The 25,380-nt window shown below is 36.9% G+C and overlaps 1 protein-coding gene across 1 annotated transcript in view; it reads left to right on the top strand.

Annotated features, from left to right (window-relative positions):
- SHISA9 (shisa family member 9) overlaps positions 1–25,380 on the top strand; it is a 451,143-nt gene that overhangs the window by 324,437 nt on the left and 101,326 nt on the right. The gene's annotated exons all lie outside the window — the stretch shown is intronic.

The raw sequence follows: 25,380 nt of genomic DNA, 5'->3' as shown, positions 1-25,380 counted from the left end.
CCGGAAGTGGACGCCAATGGAGTCTGACTTGATGTCGGCCATGATAGGAGGTTGGTTAGCGTTTAAATAGCCGGTTAACCCCTCCCACAACTACAGGCTCCGCCTTAACATATATATATATATATATATATATATATAACATATATATATATATATATATATATATATATATATATATATATAAAAATATCAAATAAGTATATATTATATTATTGGTGAAATGTTTATGGTTTGGCTGGGGACTGAAGAGAAATTTTAAAAGCTTGTAAAGTTTGTTAATATTAATCAGTTTTTACATATGAATCTAGCAGAGATTCCCTTCACTTTTATATTTTATTTATCTATATTTTAAGACACACAGGGCATATGTTTTACTGTACACTGAGAGATGCACTAAGTTGATTGATCAAGTGAGAAAAAGTAACCAAACTCTATATTAATATTTTTAAATATTATATATAGATCATACACATACCAATTGTCACTCATTGGAGGAGATTTATCAAGTAAGTGTTGGTGCCTGATGTTTATCACACTTTTAGTACTTTAAACCACTTTTTAGAACACAACAATTCAATACATTTCCCTCACTTTTTCTTGAAGTGGGATACTTAGCTTTTTTTGATTAGACTAAGGTGTCCTATTGAGAACTCCTGCACTGATTTAAATGTTGCCTGGTTGCTACATTTAAAAAGCATGTATATTTAGATATAATTCTATTTATAAAGGCAAAGTTAAAATAAACATCTACACAAACATTCATATTTTAAATACACCAAGATCAATTGTTTTAATAATTAGAATTAAAATTCTGGTCTAAATATTATCACTTAAATAAAATTTAGATATTTCTACAATTGAAAAAAAAACAGTATTCCCAGAATTTTCTACAATCTTGGCTAGAAAGTTTATTTTTGCCATAGTAATTAATGCATCTTGAATGACATCCACTCTGTGCCCAATTCTTAAAAAAAAAAAATCAAAAGAAATCTTGGACATAAAATGCATGAAACTCTTCCTCTATAAAACCACACTTTCATGAATCCCTGCTGCTACTCTCTGGATATTAATTCATATAGCTCTATATCTATGCTGCTCTCTAGGCTTACTTTGTAGCCTTTTTAATGATAGTTCATTTAACCCTTCTGAACTTTTATCTTCTGATCTTTATCTCACACAACTGGGTACACCAAAGCTGCAGGTATTATTGTATTAATAAGAACAGATTTTCATATAATTGATTCTTGCAAAACCTCTACCATATGGTTGTTTATTATGTTTCAGTATCAGCCGGCAAAATCACATTTACATTTAACAACCTGGTATTCTGAATTTTGCAAAAGAGTTATCTTGCAAAAGAAGCATAACTCATTCAGCGATTTAGATAGATATTTCTATCCAAGTATTAATACTGTACCACAATAGAAGATATATCAAGTTTCAGTATTTAGTTGCCTGTAAGGTTTGAAATAAATAATATGTCCTGCTTGATTTGTTAAGCGAATCAGCATTTTAAATACTGTATGAGTGCATAAGTGCACAATTTGTAGATTATATACACTCAGACAGGAAAAGCAGATGTATTTTGGAAAAACAAAAATGCCCTGATTATGCAAATCTCATGGGACATTCCCTGACCCTTTTATTATTTGACAAGGGGGCTTGGAGACTCCTTAACCATGTAATGAATTACAGGGAGTGCAGAATTATTAGGCAAGTTGTATTTTTGAGGATTCATTTTATTATTGAACAACAACCATGTTCTCAATGAACCCAAAAAACTCATTAATAACAAAGCTGAATATTTTTGGAAGTAGTTTTTAGTTTGTTTTTAGTTTTAGCTATTTTAGGGGGATATCTGTGTGTGCAGGTGACTATTACTGTGCATAATTATTAGGCAACTTACCAAAAAACAAATATATACCCATTTCAATTATTTATTTTTACCAGTGAAACCAATATAACATCTCAACATTCACAAATATACATTTCTGACATTCAAAAACAAAACAAAAACAAATCAGTGACCAATATAGCCACCTTTCTTTGTAAGGACACTCAAAAGCCTGCCATCCATGGATTCTGTCAGTGTTTTGATCTGTTCACCATCAACATTGCGTGCAGAAGCAACCACAGCCTCCCATACACTGTTCAGAGAGGTGTACTGTTTTCCCTCCTTGTAAATCTCACATTTGATGATGGACCACAGGTTCTCAATGGGGTTCGGATCAGGTGAACAAGGAGGCCATGTCATTAGATTTTCTTCTTTTATACCCTTTCTTGCCAGCCACGCTGTGGAGTACTTGGACGCGTGTGATGGAGCATTGTCCTGCATGAAAATCATGTTTTTCTTGAAGGATGCAGTCTTCTTCCTGTACCACTGCTTGAAGAAGGTGTCTTCCAGAAACTGGCAGTAGGACTGGGAGTTGAGTTTGACTCCATCCTCAACCCGAAAAGGCCCCACAAGCTCATCTTTGATGATACCAGCCCAAACCAGTACTCCACCTCCACCTTGCTGGCGTCTGAGTCGGACTGGAGCTCTCTGCCCTTTACCAATCCAGCCACGGGCCCATCCATCTGGCCCATCAAGACTCACTCTCATTTCATCAGTCCATAAAACCTTAGAAAAATCAGTCTTGAGATATTTCTTGGCCCAGTCTTGACGTTTCAGCTTGTGTGTCTTGTTCAGTGGTGGTCGTCTTTCAGCCTTTCTTACCTTGGCCATGTCTCTGAGTATTGCACACCTTGTGCTTTTGGGCACTCCAGTGATGTTGCAGCTCTGAAATATGGCCAAACTGGTGGCAAGTGGCATCTTGGCAGCTGCACGCTTGACTTTTCTCAGTTCATGGGCAGTTATTTTGCGCCTTGGTTTTTCCACACGCTTCTTGCGACCCTGTTGACTATTTTGAATGAAACGCTTGATTGTTCGATGATCACGCTTCAGAAGCAATTTTAAGAGTGCTGCATCCCTCTGCAAGATATCTCACTATTTTTGACTTTTCTGAGCCTGTCAAGTCCTTCTTTTGACCCATTTTGCCAAAGGAAAGGAAGTTGCCTAATAATTATGCACACCTGATATAGGGTGTTGATGTCATTAGACCACACCCCTTCTCATTACAGAGATGCACATCACCTAATATGCTTAATTGGTAGTAGGCTTTCGAGCCTATACAGCTTGGAGTAAGACAACATGCATAAAGAGGATGATGTGGTCAAAATACTAATTTGCCTAATAATTCTGCACTCCCTGTATATTACATTATTGTCTGCTAATGAATATGACATCAAACACCAACCTTTGCTAATTCGCCTCTGTAACTTGTCACCACAACATTTTGCAATATCTGCATTTATACATTTATTTATTTCTTTTTTTCAATAAAAATAATGAGCCATGTTCAAAAGTCAGCTAGTAATGCATGCTAATAAACATCAATTTTTTTCTGACTTTTGAGCACAATTCATTTTATGAGATATGCCTGTTTTCCGGCGTCTAGTTTGTTTTATTTTGTCTTTGAAAGAGAAAGATAAAAGTGGGAAAAGTGATAGCCATGAACAGACCTCAAGTTGATATCACCAGAGTTGGGATATATGGGCTCTGTAAAAGTTTTTTCTCAATTCCTCTTTATCTCAGTTTATATGAGGGACATCGAGAGAGGTAAGATATAGACTCACACTTCATTGTATGTTATTTTTAGAGAATATTATTCACGTGTTAAAGATTTCATTTTTTTTATTATTTTGAGAGAATTTGGAAATGTACTTATCTTTAGTACCATTGTCACAATAATATAGATCCCAATTTAAGTCTATGATTGTGACAATTACTTTGTGAAAGTTACTTAGTGTAAACACAATTTTTTATTGACAATTACTTTCCTTTGCCAATATACGCATCCTGTTGTATAAATATGTATGTCATCGTTAACAACACTGTCTTTATACTAAACCATCCTACGAATACATTTTGCAATTTCTGTAACTCTCATATTTTATGGAGACGCAGTGCAGTGTGGCAAACCTTTAAAGATCATAGCTCCACTTGTTTTTTTCCCCCTTCATTTTCTGAGATGTTTAAAGATATGTAACTATAAAAGGCCTAATGCTGTATGTGAATGAAAAAGGCTAAACTATTTTCTTCTGTTAATTTAATTTGACAGCACTGGGGATTGAGAGGAGGAAAATGACAGATCCATTTTCTCTTTTGAGCAGAATAAAATTTGAACATGGCACTGCGTGTGAGATCACGTTATTCTGTTTTTGACTTATAATGTAGATAGACATTGGGTGTTTTTGGATTGTTTCAGTCTTAGCAAAATGTACTGGTGAAATGTGAACAAGGGCAGTCTGGGGGCAAATCCAGAAAAATGACCCACATTTATAAATCACACACGCATGCTATATCAATTTAAACTGGAATATATCCATGTAGGTTGAAAACTAGTAATTTTTGTTACCAATGAACTTAAAAAAAAAGGAATAGAGACGGAGCCTATAAAACCTGCCACTGCTATAGCAACATTAACCCCATCATGACGTTAGGACTTCAATCCCGTCCTGAAAAATAGTAGGATTTAAATCTGTTAGGACAGCATGGAACATCCCGCAGTTTGGTGCGAGTATGGTCAAAAGTTGCATTTTTCATTTTTAACATTTTATTCATACCTAATGTATGCATATAGGAGATTAACAGATTGTAAATTACGTTGGAACAAATATATGGCACACTTTCCACGGTTTGTTTTGGTTCAGAAGTCGGACAACTGCCTACGTCCTTAAGAGGTTAATATCAGTTGCCCCCTGTGATCAAGATTAGATCGGCAGCTAAAGTAACACATACTCACAACTGCTTTCTTAAAATGCAGAAATGAAAAGCAAACCTGGGTAATGAAGGGTAAGAAACAGGGAGATGGCAAGTTACTTATGGCGATTAGCCATCAAGTTTTGCTGTGATATCAAGTCCCTGGTATTTTGAAAACAAAGAGTTATTGTTTCTTTTGATCAATCTAAATGGGTCATCATATTTAAAGCCAGGGAAGCTAGAGTTATACTAAAGTACACGAGTACTAGTGATTAATACATAAAATTAAAAGTCTCTTAATTTTATTTGTTCATGATTTTTTAACATGTTTCTTTCTACTTAACATGTATTCAACATTATATTTTGTTGTGTATTCAAGACTTCTTGGATTAAAACAGCACCATATTTTCCTTGAACTTATTTGTTAACATTTTATTTGGGTTTTAGAAAACCATATAAGGCTAAATATAGCCAACGCAATTTTAATTACATTCTATAATGTTCAACTTTTGTTGGTTTTATTGCCTTAATTAGTTTCTTGTTTAAAAAAATGCTCTAATTTCAAGAAGATTCATTTAAGTGCTTTGTGACTTAAGAACTGTGTATTCTTTGTCTTGCGAGAAAAATAAAGTCTCCAGCAGTTAAAAGCCAAAAACATGTAGAATGATCATTCTTTGTTGAGAACCTCGGTTAATAGTCTCCAGGCTCTCATTTAACCAATAAAGAAAGCTTATGAGAAATACGTATTTTCTTCGGCAGAATGGTAAGAAATACAATTTTAAGTTGTTTTAATTAAAACTTCTGAAAAAGCTGCAGGTTCATGTTTATTGCGTGTATTCCTTTATACACGAACATATATGTATATGTAATACAATAATGCCAGTGATAAAATACATATGATGCATTAAAATAAAACAAATAAAAGAGGGTAAACATTTAAAATAGCAGCCTCAATCCAAGTGTATAGATAACAGTCACTTTAACACACTGAAACAAATATATAGTTTGTGTATATTCTTTGAACTATGATCAATATGTTCCCAAAAACTATATTAGAAATAAAGGACCAACAATCCCAAATGGTATATGTTCTTTAGGACAAACTCTTCAAATATGGTACCTTATGGATACTATGAGTTATCCCATTAATGATCATAATAATTCCCCAAAAAGAACAAACCACCCACCCCACAAAACTTTCATAACATCAATACTGTATTATTAAATCTAACATAGAGACACTTTAACATTTGTGAAATCTTATAATATGTCTCATCATATGAGACGTATTTCTAATCAAGTCAATCGGACCAGTGTTACCACTATGGAGTCGGTATTGAATCCTCAGTCTAAATCAACTGTTGGCTTGTGAAAGAGTCAATCAGGTGGTGAATAAGCCTAATGTTTGTTCCTCCTTGTTTTGCCGTAGCTGCTCTACCATTTCCATCAAAGTGTTTCCTAATCAGGGCTTCTTTGTGTTTTCTTTTTGAGGAATTATTATTAGCTGTGATGGAATAATCCATGATATCCATAAGAAGAAGAAGCTGGGATTATAACATATCATACTGAAAGAGCTTGATCCAACGATCATACTCCATTTAGGACTGTTGGTCCTTGGTTTTGGACATACTTTCTGGAACATATTGTATATAAAAGTCCATAAACTATACAATTGGTTGGGGCCACTGTATTTTAATGATACATTACTTCATTCTAGTTAATTTTATTTTATTGTTTTATGTTTATTGTAGCACTGGCACAAAAGTATGTATTTGTAATTGTTGGTTTTTGGAGTTTAACTTGCTGATGTTCTGCTGCTTTGGTTGTATCTATTTCATTACAGCAATTTTTATAATCCAGTGCGCAATTTGACTGTGTTGTATCTAATTATGAATGTATTTCTACAAAAACACACTGAGATGCATATATGTAAAATGCATAAAAAAATAATTTATGCATTATTAATCTTACACTATTATCTTGTGATATTCACAAAGAATGTGTTTCTATTTAAATATTATGTGAATTATTTTTCTGAACATTTGATAAATCATATAAAACACAGTTAAATTTTTTTTAATAGAGTTTAAATATTCTTTCATCTAAATTAAATGGATGGCAAAAATGTTGCAACTGAAGAATGAAACCTAAATGGTTACATTTAGTTTTGTGTAGGTCATATAAAGAGCAAACACAATAGGGTGATTGAGAACGGGTTGTTCAAGGATAAGACAATGCCTTCAGTGGCCACATAACCTAAAGGCAGTCATGTATTTCTGGTGTACTGAACACCATCTTTATTTCTTATGCTTCACTTATATGATGAGGTTTCCCTTTCCCTTAACTCTTGATGTGTTTATTAAAAATGAAAGCTGTATTCTCTTCTCCAGGCTTTACAAAAGAAAGCCTGTATTACTCTGTCCGTACTATAACAAGGTCACCTTTACTGTGCCTCAGGTCTGAATGGGAAGCACAGAGTTTAGAGATACTGGTGTCATGCAGAATATTAATCAGAATAAAAAAAAGTTTTGTTTAAAGCACATGTACTATGTTCTAAAAGGTGAACCAGTGGCTATGCAAAATGCCAGCTATGTACACTATAAAACACTTGAAATATATATATTCCCACTATGCCTGCTGTACATTTAGTGTGTCAATGGTCTAAAAGTCTGATTTATATACAGCACTTATTATCCAGACAGACGATTTTTAGTTTTTTTTGGTCCCCTCAAGCTTGGAGATTAGATGTTCACTGCCCATATGCCTTTATCCTGAAGCTTGTAGTACTTCGGCAACTGTTATTTTGCATGTGAACAATTTATGCTGCCAATATACTGTGGGTGTTTTTGGTTGGGGGCTCATTCGACCACCCTTTGGTATTGATTTTTTGTATAGTCGTAGCCTCCAATCGGTGTGCTGCTATGCCATTCGTTCTTGCTCAGGGTTCATGCCTCGTGCTTACAAGGGGGAGCTTTAGCGTTCTCTGACATGAGGCGCTTGTTGTTAACACATAGACTTCCGGAGTGTGCATGCTTACGTCATCATGATCACCCATATATCTATCAGTTTAGGGAATAAGCCTGACTGTCAACCAGTCTTTGTTGTGCTGGTGCCAAATTCAAGCCTACAATATAGCCAGTGTGAAGGAGTTGGCGTAACAATTTAGAATTGTAAGCTTTTTTTGCACACCTATACGTCTGCTCGCTATGCAGGCATAATGCATTATAGAGAAAAAAGCAAATAAAAGTAAGGGCTGCGCCTTGTAAAACTAAGTGACTAGTCCAGATAAAATAAGTGGGTGAAACGAGAAAGTCTTATCTAGAGACGTCTATCGAGGTCGTGTTGTATGGCAGTATTCAATCCAGAACAATTTGTCTTTGTTATGTTCTTCCTTATGGGTCAGCTCATATGCAAGAGACAAAAGATATATAGAGAACAAAATAGTGTAGTATGTTTTGATAGTAGAGGTGATGAGCACAGCCCTTACTTTTATTTGCTTTTTTCTGTGTTGTGTCTAAGGGTTCTTGAGGAAATCCCCTATAGGGTTGCTGCCGTACTGTGTTATCTAGCGCTTACTCATTGTCTTGCTTTTATAATGCATTATAGGGCTGGTATAAAATTTGTCCCAGGGGTGCTTTTTATCCCCAATCTGGTCCTAGTCAGTAATATAGGCATTTCAACCATCCTGATTTTGGCAGGACAGTCTCAATTTTAGGGTCTTGTCTTTGTTCCCTGGTGTCCCAGGGAACTGTCTCCAAGAAGCATAGTGTAAACACGTAATTAGGTGCTCTTGTGCTATGCTGAAGGCACTAGGACCCTGCTCTCTCTTGTCCAACCTCAGTGGGCTAACTTGATTGATTGACAAGTAGCCTGCTGTACATTCTTGGCAGGCTGACCTGCCAATACTTTGGGTGGACCTACTCCCTTTCCTGTCAGCCCAACCCTCTTTTTAAATTATTCAAGTCACTGGTGATGCCTCTTTTTACACCGCCCACTGGTATCCCACTTCACGGGACACCGATTATGGGGGTTACATAAAGAAAAAGTTAACCAAGGCATAGGTCAAGATGTTTTCTGCTGGCTAGAACCATAAGCTAGGGAAGACCTATGACCATATCCCACTGTCAAGCAAAAAGGTCACTTAGTTGTACTTATTTTTTTTTAATTCCACATAGAGTCAAAGTGCTAATGTCTATGTGAGTCAGTAGCCAAGCTTACTTAGTACCAACAACCAGTAGATTTCATTGGCTATAAAATACCAACAGGTTTTCATGGTTAACACTTAATTTCTTCAAGATTCTTTAATGTCTGCATATTATTCACATCTACCTCCATTTATGCCGACTACTACCTAGTATATATCAATTAGCTAATTGGACACATATCAAGAAACAGGGGGATATTCAAATTCTTTGCCACATCTCCTCCACTTAGTCCCAAGGTTTGCACAGCGCATGCGTACTTTACCTGTGATCATCTGTGTAAGCTGTCCTTACCATGAAAACTAGGTGTTACTTAACATTTAGTGTCTTCTATAAGTCTCTACAGGAGATGTTAAGACTTTCGACAGCCACTAATTACCAGTCATTAAACATTAAGCTCTGTAACATGGAAATGGCCGGTAATAGCTTACAATAATGACAGCCATTTTAAAGATTACTTACTTGTCATTAAATATTTGCGACAGGCATGAAAACCAGGCAAAAATGTTAAAAAAAATTATTGCATTTTAGTTCTCATCAACTGTACGTTTAAAATGAATTATGCCTTTTTTTTCTCAGTCTGTCAGAAGAATTTTAAGACAAGACAGGCTGTAAAATCTCTAACTCCTTGTAAGTCCCCATATGCATAGATTTTTTCCCTGCAAATCTTGAATTAATATATGAAAATTGTATCATGTAAACAATGTAAACATTTTTCATGGATAAGTATCCATGTTTTACCTGCCCTTTGTCCAATAAAGTGGGCTATTATATGACCATGGAGACCATTTAACACTAATTCCAACAATCTAACTACTCATATTACCATGGATCGTCCATTTGCCCTTAAAACTTATAAACAGATAATATTGGCTAAGAAAAAAAATAATGGTGAACTGCTCTTTAAAAAGGACTAACTAGAAAATCACGTGGTTAAAAAGCACAATAAGAATAAATATATAATAACATTCTGTTAATGAGACATTCATTCCACATATGAATCTGAATTATTTTTAAAAATTACAAAAAAATCCAAATTTTTTTGTATTTTTGCATTACTGGAGACAAATGAACATGCCTATATATGAGTTTGTATTCTTTTTCTAAATTAATGAAAATCTAAATTATTGGTGATTTACAGTTCTGCTGAAGACAAAAGTATGTTGATTTTACCGTAGATAATGTGCTTTTAAGATAAATCTGGAGAAAGTTTAAAATGACAGCTATATATTGACTTTATCATGACAAGCAAATAGCTTACAAAAATGCAAAGAATCGGGTTCAGTTTTCCTCAGCACTCATAACGAAATTAAAGGAGAACCTTAAGAAATTATAATGAGTAGCCCATCCTTTCTTGCTGGGGTGTTGGTGTTCTTAGGTGCTTCCACTTTTCAATAATGGAAATTACATTTAACTGGGGCAGAAATTTCAAAAATCGACTTGTGCAAAGCTAGTATCCTACGACAGTTCTATATACGGTTGTAATAAAAAAATTTTCATTGAAAATCAAGTTTATTGTCAAAGTTTACAGACTTTCAGCCATTTGCAATGAACACATCAAACTAAAGGCTCAACACAATGAATGTTTCAAGTGGTTCCCAAAAATCAACTGAAAATGCAATTTATAATGACTTCTCCAGTATCAAAATTATTCCCTAAATAAAATCTCTCACGACAGCACAAATATGCAAAACAAGTGTTGTCTCAAGAACACCTAATGCAACTAATCAAGGGCTTCATTAGTTGCATCAGGTGTGCTTGAGCTGGATCGCTTGAAATACCTGAACTGGCTAGGGGTTTCTTGAGTGTCACGTTTGACTGCATGTTAGAAACATTGACAGACTTTCTCGGGTCCAACTCTCTGCTAGACCCGCTCCAGTCTGGTTTCCGTGCTAAGCACTCGGTGGAAACGGCAATGACCAAAGTATCCAATGATCTTTTTGCTGTAAAATCTCGTGGTCACTACTCTATCCCAATTCTCCTTGACCTGTCTGCGGCTTTTGACAATGTTGATTATCAACAGCTTCTTCTTATCCTCTGCATTATCGGTCTACAAGATATTGCTCTCTCCTGGTGCTCCTCCTACCTCTGCTCTGCTTCTTCTCCCCAACCCCTCTCTGTTGGTGTCCAGTACTTGGTCCCCTATTGTTCTCTATCTATACTGCCTCCCATTAGCTCATTTGGCTTCCAATATCATTTCTATGAGGATGACTTGCAAATCTACCTGTCCTCTCCTGATCTCTCCCCATCCCTCTTGACTAGTGTCAACGGTGCTACCATCAGCTCAACAACGCAGGCTCGCTGCGTAGGTGTTCTCTTTGACTCCGACCTCTCCTTCACGCCTCATGTTCAGTTTATCACCAAATCGTGTCGTTTCCATCTCAAAAACATTGCGCGCAGCCAACCCTACTTAACGCCAGATGCGACTACGGTGCTGGTCCATTCCACTGTCCTTTTGTCGCCTTGACTACTGTAATCCGCTTCTTGGTGGTCTGACTTGCTCCCAACGTGTGCCGTTACAGTCTATAATGAATGCGGCGGCGAGGCTCATCTTCTTGTCCGCCCGCACCTCCCATGCCTCATCCTTCTTTCAGTCCCTACATTGGCTTCCTATAAGATATAGGGCTGCATTTGAAATTCTGGTTCTTGCTTTCAAATCTCAACATAATGCTGCTCCCACCTATCTAGCCATCCCTAATACACAAATATGTCCTGTCTAGGCCCTTACGCCCTGCTGAAGACTTACGTCTATCTTCTGTCCGTACTCCCACCTCTGATGCTGATATATGGACTCTGATTTTTCTTAGGATATATGGACTCTGATTGTTCTTAGGATATATGGACTCTGATTGTTCTTAGGGATATATGGACTCTGATTGTTCTTAGTACCTATTTTATTTTTATTTTATTTTATTGCCTCCACTTGCTCTGCTGCTTCAAAGTTAGATTTGTGCTGTTTTTTTCCACGCTGCCTTGCAGTTCCACTGAGAGTGGAGACATGCTCAGAACATCTTTATGTTTGTAAGCGTAACCAATACATCTCTTTTGTATATTTCCTACATATTTCACCATGTATGGTTTTCTTTATCCATTTTTTTGAAGACATATACCTATCTGAATTTCATATTTGGAGCTACTATCAAGTTTCATACTTCACATACCCCAAGGGGGTGAGAGGCCTGATTTTCACCTTTGTTTATTCTACCATATTCTTATATAGAATATTTCTACTCTGGTTATATTCCCAGGTTGTATACATATGTTGTATGCTTATTGAATGTGGTCTCCACTTTGTTGTTTCTTGTTTCACCTCTGATGCTCGCCTTCAAGACTTCCCGAGGACTGCACCGTTCCTGTGGAACTCACCTCCCTCCTCCGTTAAATGCTCACCCAGTCTCCACTCCATCAAAAAAATCATTAAAAACCAACTTCTTCATAAAAACGTATCAATTAAACTGTTAATAGCTCCCGACTGATTCCTCTCTTGCAACTGTCATTTGTCTAATACTATCCTTACCTTTTGTGTCACTTTACCCCACTCCCTCTAGCATGTAAGCTCATTGAGCAGGGCCCTAAACCCCTCTGTTCCTGTGTGTCCAACTTGTCTGGTTACAACTACATGTTTGTTCGTCCACCCACTGTAAAGCGCTGCGGAATTTGTTGGCGCTTTATAAATAATAACGTAATAATAATAATAATAAATATGACTGAGTCAAAGGAATGGTCCACAAGGTTAAGATAAGTAATCACCTGAGAAGGCTGGTTGTGAAAAACCCTGGGGTGACTGTAAAAGAACTCTAGCAAGACTTGGTGGCAACAGTGAGCACAGTAAGGAGTGTACTAAATGCAGAAGATGTTCATGCCAGAACTCCAAGACATGCACCACTACTGACTTAAAAGCACAAGAAAAGTTGGCTCCAACATGCTCAAAATCATATAAATAAGCCACATAAGTTTTAGGATTCTGTTCTGCGGAGCGATGAAACAGAACTGGAACTTTTCGGCCCAATGGATCAGCCCAATCCAGAAGAAGAATGAAGCATACGCTGAAAAGAACACTGCCACAAATTCCATCAAGGCATGTTTGCAAACGTCCTGGAAAACTCTACAGTGGCCATCACAGTCACTTGACTGGTGGGATTTGAAGAAGGCAGTTGTATCACGCAAATCCAAGAATATTACTGAACTGGAGGCCATTGCTCATAATGGGCTAAGATTGCTCAGGAATGCTGCCAGAAACTAGTGTGTGGCTATGTATCTTATTTGCAGCAGGTCATAACAGCAAAAGGGTGCTATACTAAGTACTAAAGATGCTTGCCATGAAGGGATTAAATTATTTTGAGACTGGAGTAGTCATTATAATTTTCAGTTGAATCTGGGGAAACCATTTCAAAACACATTTGTTGTGTTGAATTATTTCAATTTTTTTTTGTTTGACTTGCTCATTGCAAACCGCTGAAAGTCTGTAAATTTGAAAGTCTGTAATAAACCTGATTTTCAATGGGGGTTGAATAATTTTGATTGCAGCTGTATAAAGTCTTCAGTATGACCCACTGTACTGCCAATGTATGTCTATGGAGATTCCATGACTGTTAGCTTGATTTTATGCACCACTAATTGGTGATAATGAAACACCTGAACTCAACAATTAGTAGGTGCCACGGCCATTAGAATGATTTGGGGGTACACAGCTGAAGAAGCATCTGTGTGTTTGTTTTTAGGGGATGTAGTGTGGGTTGGGATAGAGGCTGCATTGTGTCTGGCAAGAGGGTGATATAAGGCTTCAATTTGAGGCATTTTAAAAAATGTATTATTGTAATTTAAAAAAGTTTTTTCTCCACTCACTCTTGTTATATTGGGTCAGAAGGCCATTCCGATCTGTTGTGGTACCTAGTTGTCCAATGGTGAGATCTTCTGCACCTGGCAGAGGTGCAGTAGGCCATGTGTATGCCTCTCTTGAATATCAAGGCAATGTTGCTGCCTAACCTTGCAGCATTTAAAGGATTAAATGAACCTTTAAGCACTTATCTCAATGCTGGCTCTGTCTCCACCTCCACGGACATCAGTGCGAGGGGGAACCTAATGCGCATGCAAGATGAGCGCTGCATGCACCTTAGGCCTTCCCCTTAACAAAACATTAAATTAAAGGATTCCTATGGGGTTTTGCAAGACGCTGGATGTCGTCATGCAAAGCGTGAGGACGTCTAGCATCGTTTCGTGGAGTTAAACTTAAAGTTAAAGTTCAAAGGCCAGGAAGCGCCTCTTGTGGCTGTCTGGTAGATAGCCATTAGAGATAGTCTTAAACCTTTAATATAAACATTGCAATTTACTAATTGTTGAATTCAGGTTTCAACGTCAACCATTATAGGTGCATAAAATACAGCTTACATGACATTTCCATAGACAAATGTAAAGAGTGAGGACATCCAGTGTCGTTTCATGGAGTTAAACTCTTGAAAAGCCAACATGCGCATCTAGTGGCTGTCAATGAGATAAAGTGGTCTGAGTGACTATAGTGTAACTTAGCTATCACAAAATGTAAACATTAATGAGAATTAAGTTAAAAGCTGATAAAAAATAGACATAAAGGGAATGGATCATGAAGACATTATCATGACCTTCAGAGATGTAGAAAATGTAACTGTCTGGTTTACTTATTTTAAACATGTAACTAAAATAATCTAGTATGTGGATATTGTAGTTAATTCTAAACCTCATTAAATAAGTATTAAATTTATCTTAAAGGACCACTCTAGGCACCCAGACCACTTCAGCTTAATGAAGTGGTCTGGGTGCCAGGTCCTTCTAGGGTTAACCCATTTTTTCATAAACATAACAGTTTCAGAGAAACGGCTATGTTTGTGAATGGGTTAAGCCTTCCCCTATTTCCTCTAGTGGCTGTCTCATTGACAGCCGCTAGAGGCGCTTGCGTGATTCTCACTGTGAAAATCACAGTGAGAGCACGCAAGCGTCCATAGGAAAGCATTATGAATGCTTTCCTATGTGACCGGCTGAATGCGCGCGCAGCTCTTGCCGCGCGTGCGCATTCAGCCGACGGGGAGGAGAAGAGGAGGATCGGAGGAGGAGAGCTCTCCGCCCACCACTGGAAAAAGGTAAGTTTTTACCCCTTTCCCCTTTCCAGAGCCGGGCGGGAGGGGGTCCCTGAGGGTGGGGGCACCCTCAGGGCACTCTAGTGCCAGGAAAACGAGTATGTTTTCCTGGCACTAGAGTGGTCCTTTAAGTGTCCATCTATGATCATCCAGCTGCACAGTGACTATTGGATTTTCCTTGTAAGGAAGGTGTGTTATTAAACATGCATGAAAAACTTTTTTTAAATCACATACATTTTTAATTATATTAGCAATGTTTTTTTCTTTAAACTGTAATTTGAGATATTGAAAAAAAAATGTCCAGACAATTCGATCTTGCACTATTAAATATTAGTATAGCGAAAGGGAGCTGGTCCCATAAGGTGTTGATTGCATTTATGAGACTTGGGGATTGGTTTCAGACTGAACTGAAATTCATCCCAAATTCAGGCCTATTGGATGATATGCGGAAACTCAAATTTTAAGCCGAATATTTGAATATTTTTTATTATATTTTTAGTAAGATAAGACATATTTGATTTGCAGCATGCTTCTGTGCCACTGCTTGTGATTTGGAAATTGCAAGCTTCATCTCTCGGGAAGTATATACAGTGTGTGGCTGATGTTTACTGTAAACCTGGCCCTCACTAACGGGATATTTTCTAAAGTGAGAAGTCATAGTGAATTTCTAATTTAATGCAAGATTAACCAAATTGAAAACATAGGTAATAGCTAGTTTGGTTATTTTGACCTTAGATTTGAAATTCACATTAAAATTCACATTCAAACACTTTGAAGAAAAAGTTTTCTAAAATGTGGTAGTCAATTCCCTTGTCCTCCCACCTCATAAATTTTTTTTTTATAAAAACGGTTACTGATGCTACAGACTTGTTGTGTGAGAAATCTTTGTTCTTGTCTAGATGGAGGGCGTGAGTTGTTGGTCGGTTGCCCACTGAGTTTTTCTTTTCGTTTTTGGATGAAACCCTTTTTTTTTTCAACTTCTTAATTTGTGTTTAACACATGATTTATTTAAGCATTATGGCAACAAGGGTGTTTAATTAATGTTTGTCCCAATAATAATATATTGAACTTTCAAGGTTTAAGGTTTATTGGTTTTCTCATATAGTGACAATGAAATGAATTTTAATTCCAAGCTGTAACATTACAAAATGTCAGAATATCCAAGGGGTGAATTAGCAATATTAGAAAGCTGAATTCTCAAAAAATTTTGTTCACATTTCTTACAAATACTCATAAGCAAGGCCCATGTATACATAAGAATGTATATGGATATATATTAGTTGACATTTAGCACCAAACCTAGAAAAATGCTTCAAAAAAAATTAGGATCACTTTGATTTGAATGTTTTTTTTTTGTTTTTTTTTCCACAAATCCATATGGGACAGGCAGGCTCCCTTATATGATCCAGTTGTAAAGAACTCACTGGTACCTTCAGTAGCAGTGATAAACATATGAGCATGCAATCATTACAATCAATGCAAGATACATTCCTACCCACAAAGGGAGACATTCTGATCCTAGTAAACATGACAGGATAAGGAGGAGGGGGTCTTGTAGGAGTGGGAGATTGACCAGGTGATTGAATGATTTTAATTGGAACTAAAATGAAATTAAATCATTATGTTGGTTAATTCTGTTAATATGCATTTATTGCTTATTCCACAATGTGCATTTTAATTCTCTTGGGAAAGAGAAAACCCTCAGCATCTATATATAATGTATTTATAAATATCAATATGCATGCTTATTTAACTATAGTGGAAGCTCTACATTTGTATTTATTAGTTAAATATATATAAATCTGTACTCTTGCTCCTTGTGTCATAATATGTAATATATCCTCTGGAGAAATCATGTCTAAGCCTATTACATGAATACAGAGGTTTAACATTGCAGATGGTGCACCTGTTGCAATACCTGTTTTCAATTGTCAGTGCTGAAATGATTACTGAAAACCAATATTAAAGAAATGTGCTATCCAAGATTACAAATGAAACCTTGCCACACAATGTGCTCAGATAAACCTTGCTTATACCAGTTATAACATTTTTCATTCTCCTCATTTGGAACATAGCAGACTGTGTTGTGTTGAAATATAATAGAGTTGCTTCTGCTAGATGTCCTTCCAAGATTTTCAAGAATTTAATCCAAGAAAACATTCTATTAACAGGAAAAGGCTTTTTCTGACAATCTTTATTGAAGTTTTACAAAGAGTTTCATAAAACAAAACCAATTCAGAATCAAACAAATGTTTAGTCACGTAATTCACATTGTTCAAGTTCAAGATACTGTGTTCCAGAAGCAGTATCCATCTGACAATTTTTTGTTGCTGTTTACACAGCGTACATCTTCTATGTGAATCATCTATCATATGTATTTCAATAATTTCAAAACAATACTATCACCACAATATTTGAAGTGTGAATAGTGTGTAATAAGTTTGAATTATACTTATCTAATAATACAATTGGATAGCCTCCCTGAGATCACTTCCCAGATAGTGTTCTCAAACAGAATATGGACAATAAAAAGAAATATGGGAAACGGCTAAATCTAAAGAGAACAAAAAAAATAATAGTGTAACACAGTTAAACAGTATAAACGTGCGCTATCATTGAATGCACTCACAAGATAGAAATGTTGGTTGTACTCAAGGGTGCCTCCCCCGGTGATGTTGGGGGGCATAAAATCCCACTCCATGGTCTGTAATGCCCACTCGAAATTAGGACTCCAGATGCAAGTTGGGAAAAGGACAGCAAATTTATTGCAATATAGAAAAAGGTGTAACACACCTATAGAATAAAAAATAAGCGAAAATGTTCCATTTCTACACTGAGTTCTGAGTTATAACCTACTGAAAAAAATTCCCCCGTCCATGAGAATAGGCAGCAAAAAATATTTTCAGGACAGACTCTCTATGCAATGGAAGATTATGTTGAGGTTCTGGAATCTCCATTTGATATGTACACTATCCAGGGATACCAAATGGTATTATGTTTATAGCTGGTGTTATTAAGTGACAATATTAAGGCTTCAGTAGCTTTCATTTCCTCCACTTTACTGAGCCACTGCTGTTTAGTTGTTGTATCAGTGTTTTTCCAGTCCAGAGGGTAGGTATCGGAAATTTGGCTGCATTCAATAAGTGTCTCAGGATCTAGTTTATATATTTGGAAATGATGCATGGTGTGTTATGGAGAAACACAATTTGAGATACAAATTTACATATACATATATATATATATACCTTTTAAATTATAATTTGTATGTATCCTTATTCACAGAGGCCTGGGAGATTATGACTATATCTACAGTAATAATGATTGAGTAATAACTGTTTGCTCCTTTTCCTTAATCAAACTGCAAAGCAAACAAGACCGGTGTCTGGTCACTACATGCATGTAAATGGTGAAAGATTTCTCATGGGCAAGTCATTGATGTTAAATAATATTATATACGTTCATGAAATAATCTCATGTATTTATTTGTCTGCAAGGAAAAGTCAAGCTAAGAATGGGAATATTTTTATTTTTTATTTTTTTGAAATACAAAATATATTAGGACTTGTCAACTTTTAATGCATACATTAGTATTCAAGTTGCACTATAATGACAGGAACTAAAATGTATATTCCTGACACTACAGTCCTAATATCACCATTTAGTACCTCTTGTTGGAAAGGTGATTTACTCTAAGAGAATTGATAATCTCAGCCAATCACAATGATTTCCCTTAAGAAAGCATTGGAATGGCTGATATTATAAGTTTTGATGATCTCAGCCAAGGAAGTGGATTGGGAGTGGCTGGAATTAAGGAAAGTAAAGATCTCTTCCAAGGAAGCAAGGGGGGGGGGGGGGGGGGGAAGGGAGACAAACACTTCCATGGTCAATCAGCATCTCCTCATAGAGATGTATTGAATCAGTGCATCTCTATAAGCAAAGTTCAGCATCTCCATGCAAAGTGTGCAGCACTGCCCCAGGAAGCACCTCTTGTCTGAGTGACTGCCACTGGAGCTGATACTAGGCTGTAATGTAAACACTGCCTTTTTACATTAAAATGCCTTTAGGGACATACAATACTCGCTAGAACAACTACATTAAGTTGTAGTTGTTCTGCTGACTATCGTTTCCATTTAATTATATGTATTGTTGCCCTTAAATAATGAAAAATAGCTTAAAAATGGCTGAATATTTATTTTATATTGTGTAATGTGGGGATACACAGTGTCTGTAATTTATTTCTTCTACGCACAGTTAAGAGGAAATACTCAGGCCTGTTTGAGTGTTTTTTGCAGAACATACACTTCTGGTCTTCAATATAGGCTCTGAATATGGGTACTTCTTACTCAGAATGTATTCAAATTATTGCATAGATAAACTAACACATGTTACTAGTGTAAACCAATCACTATTAAAAACATGTTAACATGCAACTGAAATCTGATACTGCACTCCTGTTCATTCTTTTAAAATGTGGCTCAGGGCAAAATGCTACATACCTTGCACATAGCTTGCACATGCATTCACATAGGTACTAAAAGGCACACACATAGCTTTCGGTTTTATATTTTTGGATACGTTTTTCAATAGATTTAACATTTTTGGATAAACATTTAAAGTTTGTATTTAAAAATATGAAAAAAATATATATAAAAAAATATACCATCTATAAAAATATGGCTCAATGTATAAAAAATGGAAACATTCAATATGAATCATTTGAAGCGTTTATTAAAAAATTTTTAACAGCTTATCCAAAAATAATAAATCGAGGAGGAAAATAACTCTTAAGGAAATTTGTAACTTTTTTTTTTTAATTTGACAATTTTTATTTTGTCAGCAAAGGCAGTTTAGGGGGTACAGAAAGAAGAAAGGGGGGGTTAAACAGTACTTCTGTACACAGGTGGAACATACATCCTCCATCAGTTTTTCAATATACAATAGTTTTACATACATAGGAGGAACATAATACATTTCCCACATTCCGCACGTGGATTATGTTACAAGACAGTATTACTCCGTGTCTTGTGTCACTTGCGGGTCATAGTGGATAGGGTTCCCTGAGCTAGGTACTGGAGGATAAGGACCTGTAGTTGGGGGGGGGGCAGGGATAAACTGGTAGATAGAGGGGGGGGTTGGGGGTGGTTTGCATCCAGCTGATTCTTTACAAGGAGTATGTAAGGCTCTCAGTATGAGCGTCCTGAGCTAGGCATATGAGTTGTGGGCGTGTCCCTCAATATTCGGCTGGGGTTGGTGTGGTCACCTGTATGCAATGTCATGATTTGTATAAGGTACTTTTGTTAACCTCAAGTTGGGTGTTTCAGTTCCCAACTTTCCCATACTTCATATCTCCAGCTTTTATTGGGCGGGACTCGGGATAGATTTGATTCATATTTCCCAATTTGGGAGAGATGTCGAATCAACTCTTGCATTGTTGCATTGGTGGGTGACAACCAATTTTTTGCGATAAAGTTTTGGGCTGCTACAAGTACATGAAATATTAAGTAATTAATTGGTTTGGGGTATTCGGCTTCAAACATGAGCAAGAGCAGAGAAGTCAGGGAGTTCGGTATCATGACTGAAGTGTGTTGGTGTATTAAAGAAATCACCGCTTTCCAGTACGGTTGAAGTTTCGAACATTTCCACCAAGTGTGTATGAACGTGCCCGACTCCTCTCTGCAGCGCCAGCAAATGTTGGAAGCCTTTGGGTCTATAGTGGCTAGGCGTGCGGGTGACCTCTAGATGGGAGCCGCAAAAAGTTAGACCCCTGCTTGCATTTACTGAGGTCAGCCAGGTCTGTTCTGACAGTGTCCGATTCAGGTCTTTTTCACAGGAGCGTACACAATTAAGGGTTTTTATTTCCTTTCGGGGCAATAATAACGTATATATGGTAGAGATGTTTTTTTTCGCCGGCTTAATCTTTTCAAAGGGTGTAGGGGTAGTGGTGTTGGGTGGTATGGGGTGTGGTAGGTGGGTTTTCCACCATGAAGTCAGCTGTAAATATGAGTGGTATGCGGTGTTCGGTAGCGTGTGGCTAGCTTTCAGTTGGTCGAACGTGGCTAACTTGTTTTTGTCCAGTAGAGAGTGTATGTAGAACACCCCGCATCTATTCCACACCCTATAATTAAAGTCAGGTATGAATTGCGCCAGAGCTTTGATGGGAGTCGAGAGAGGAATTGGGTGGCAGCTACACAGGAGTTTGAGGGTAGCATCCCAAATTTTTTACGTTGTTAAAGTGGCTGGCAGTGCCAGAGGTATCTACTCTTAGGTGGGATGGTAACCATATTCCCGTTTTGATGTCTTGGTTTTGCAACCAGTGCTGTTCTATGGAGACCCACTGGGGAGGGAGTTAATTTGATTAATGGGGAAGAGGGTGGCCAGGACTGCTGAAAAATAGTATAGTTGCACATTAGGAAGGCTCATACCTCCCGTCCGCACCGGTCGATACAACGTGGATAGGGCTACTCTCCGTCTTTTCCCCTGCCATATGAATAAATTAATTTGCTTTTGGAGGGATAGGAAGTAGGTAGTCGGCACCGTCAAGGTGAGCGTCCTGAACAAGTATTGTAACTTGGGTAATATCATGCAGCCAGACCAGGAGATACATTTATGTCTCCAGTTTAGGAGGGTGGTGGTAATATCCTTGCTAAGTTTAATATAGTTCAAATGGTATAGGTCGGACATGGTGTGTGGGAGTTTGATCCCCAGAAATGTGAGATAGTCTCTTCTCCAGTCATAGGAAAACTGGCTTCGTAAGTTGGACAAATAGTTATCCTTCATCCTCACTCCCATGGCCTGTGTTTTAGATAAGTTCAACTTGTAGTAAGAACAATAGCTGTATTGCTGCAATATATCATGAAATGCTGGTAAAGTTTTATGCGGGTCAGTGATAGTTAGCAAGACGTTGTCTGCAAAAAGATTTAATTTATGTTCCACACTTCCTACTTTAACGCCCGTGATCTCTGTTGATAAGCGGATGGATTCAGCTAAGGCTTCTAAAGCCATGATATATAAGAGGGGTGAGAGGGGACACCCCTGCCGAGTTCCATTACTGATAGGGAAGGGCATTGATTGGAATCCGGACGTGAAGACCCAGGCCTCTGGGTTGCTATATAGCGATTTAACCACGGAAGTGAAGTGTAAGGGAAATCCAAATTTAGTCAAGACCGTCTGCAGGAACGGCCAATGCAGGCGGTCGAAAGCTTTTTCAGCGTCTAAGGATAGTAGGAGACTGTTGGGGAAGCGTCTGTGCATGGTATGTAGCAATGCAAGAGCCTTGCGTGTCCCGTCCGCTCCCTGCCTGCCCTGCACAAAACCGACTTGATCTGAGTGTACAATAGTCGACAGGATTGTCGTTAGCCTGTTGGGTAAATTTGTAACTTTTAAGCAAACAAATCCAGATTTGAATCCCTTCGCCAAAGGCTCCATAATATATATACTAGATGTTTTTTTTTTTTTCAGTAATCCTTTCACAACAGACATCCTGATGCCTTTATTTACTGAATATCTCCAGATATGCACAGGAAAAGTAGACCATATGAATCATATAAAATTAGTCAAATACATATTTTATAACATCATATAAAGAAAGGTAGAAAACTGAAACAAACCATGAATATTTCAATATTCTGTTACAGCTGAAGTACTTTAAAAAAAAAAAAAGCATTCTAGTAAAAATATATATGCATATACATCTGTAACAACTTTGCTTCTAATGCCAGGAACATAAAAAATATAATGGCAATGGTAAAAGCAACACATCAAATTCTGACTGCAAGATATGCTCTTAAAAAAGTAAAAAAAACATTTTTTTTTCTGGTTTACAAGAGTAACTCAATTTATGTCTAGTAAAGTGCGCCTGCTATATTGATGAAGACAATTTTATTTTTGAGTAAAGGGCTGCCTTCTAAGAATATTTATTTAAATGACATACCAGTTAAAATAAAGAATACCTTGAATGATCTGGATTCTTTTTCGAAGGAGATAGATGCACATAGTAAGTGGATAACTAATTAGAGAGAGTTAAAAAATATTGATAATATTTTAATAATAAGCTGAGTAAGTATGGCTATAGGATTAGATGGATTAAAAAGAAACAAAACATATAAGGGATAAAGGGATTATGAAAATAATAAACAATATCACTAGACATAAAAAGAAACAAAGATTAAAAGGGATTTAAGTTGGATTCAGATATGTTAAAATATACTTGGGATAATAAAGTAATAATGATAGTGCTCGAGGAACCAATTTAAATCAATATACAGTTTAAGAACCCTCGCAGAGGGCCCCCAATAAATCTCTCAATTGCAAAATAACAAAAAAACAAAAAAAATATAGATAATGCAATAAGAGATATATTCACACATCTATAATGATCATAATTAAAATGAAAGACAGGAATGCAAGTTTAATTTTGAATGTAGGCCATCTCGGTTCCATCAGCAAACTTCCAAGGCTGATAAGAAAAGATGACAATAATACATTTTTCCAGATATCCTGTAGATCTCTTATAACAATAACTGTAATCTATTCCTACCATTGTTGGGCAGAGTAGATGGGACAAATGGTTTTTATCTGCCATCAAATTATATGTTTCTATGGTTAATGACCATTAGACATTTTCATGTAAAACAAAACTGTGGTTTGCCCAATTTGGTTTGTCTAATCTATTATCAATTCAATGAACCACATTTCACATAAAAATATTAATAATAATAATAAAAATAAATTAATAATAATAAAAACATATACATATATATATATAAAATGAATGCATCTGTCTGTCTGTCTGTCTGTCTGTCTATCTACATATATATATATATAGATAGATAGATAGATAGATAGACATGTTTTTGGGGTTGGTGAGCAGGGGCACCTTAAAAGTTTGTGACTACAGACTCTGGCATGTAAATCCAGGCCAGCAAACAGGAGCACTTTTTGCTGGTACTAGTGGTGTAGCTGGTGGTTGTGGCATTGCTATTACTGATTGTCCAAGTAGCAGAAGTGGCAAGTTGTAAAATGGGGTACACTGTCCTACAGTCTGTTCTGACAAATTTGGAGATGTTGTTTGCACTGACATTGCTAAGTGAGGAGATGCACATGGAGTCTAGTGAATAGGAAGTACTTGTGCTGCTGCCTGACCTACGGAAGTCTGTCCTCAGGGTTTTGTGATTTCAGGGTTCTGTCCCATTGTCCTGACTTCACCAGGGAAATGTCTCAAAAATGTGTAGTGGGAGCACATCGTTAAATGTGCTTTTGATATGTCCAGGGCACTAGAACCCTGCAGAGAGTACTGAACTAGTGCTTTCTATGGGGTCTTCCTTCAGTGGGCTGGCCTTACATGATTTGCAGGCAACCTGGCGTGCATTCACCCCCAAAAATTGGCAGGCAGATTGGTATCTGGATAGCTATGCACCATTTAGGCAGAGCCTTTACCCTCCTTCCGCTTCTCGGAAATCTGGAGTTGGGAAGTATGAAATTGTTACCACCAAAAACAAAGATTACAGACACTTGCTCAATTTATTCTAGTCCCTAACTTCGTGACACAATGGAAATATCTTCTACTCATCCAGTATCTGTCCTTCTACTTGGGTTTTTGTTGTTAATAATTGGTGTTGGAGATCACTAGGGATTCTCTCTAACTTCCTCTTAGAATGTAAATATGGACTTTGAAAAGGCAAACTCAGATCAAGATAAACCTGACTTGTTACTGTAAAACATAGCAGGGCACAATACTACTCTGTTTGGTGCTAAAAAGTCTTTACTTTTGGAGCTAGACTGAGACAACTACTGCTACTGCTCGTGATGAGTCCTGTATGTTTCCTACCACCATAAGCACTAACCAAAACACCAAAAGCACTGCAGGTGTCAGATAGATAAACATTTGTGTTCCACAAAAAGATGTTTTTGTACATACACACACAAAAAAAAAGATTTGGGGTCAACTGAAGAGCCAGATGATCTATTAAAAAAAAAAGTAAAACACAGCAATCAGTTACTCTCACTGATTGCTGTGTGAAAATAAACAAACCTAGCAAACACTTAAATGCACTGAAGCAAAAAAAAATAAAGATGATTTGCAAGGAAACCTCCTGATAATTCAAATCTAATTAAAGAAAAATCACTGCACCAGGCAGGATTCAAATGCATTTTCTAGAACATGTTTGCCCTATTTAGAATGACTACAGGAAAAACAAATCTATAAAGCTTAAATCGTCACTCGGAACAGAATCTTCATTTCAGGTACACACAATGCATTATGGGAAAC

The sequence above is a fragment of the Pelobates fuscus genome, chromosome 8, assembly GCF_036172605.1.
Source record: "Pelobates fuscus isolate aPelFus1 chromosome 8, aPelFus1.pri, whole genome shotgun sequence".
Taxonomy (NCBI): domain Eukaryota; kingdom Metazoa; phylum Chordata; class Amphibia; order Anura; family Pelobatidae; genus Pelobates; species Pelobates fuscus.
The sequence above is the reverse complement of the archived record's forward strand: the minus strand, read 5'-3'. Positions and strand labels throughout refer to the sequence as shown.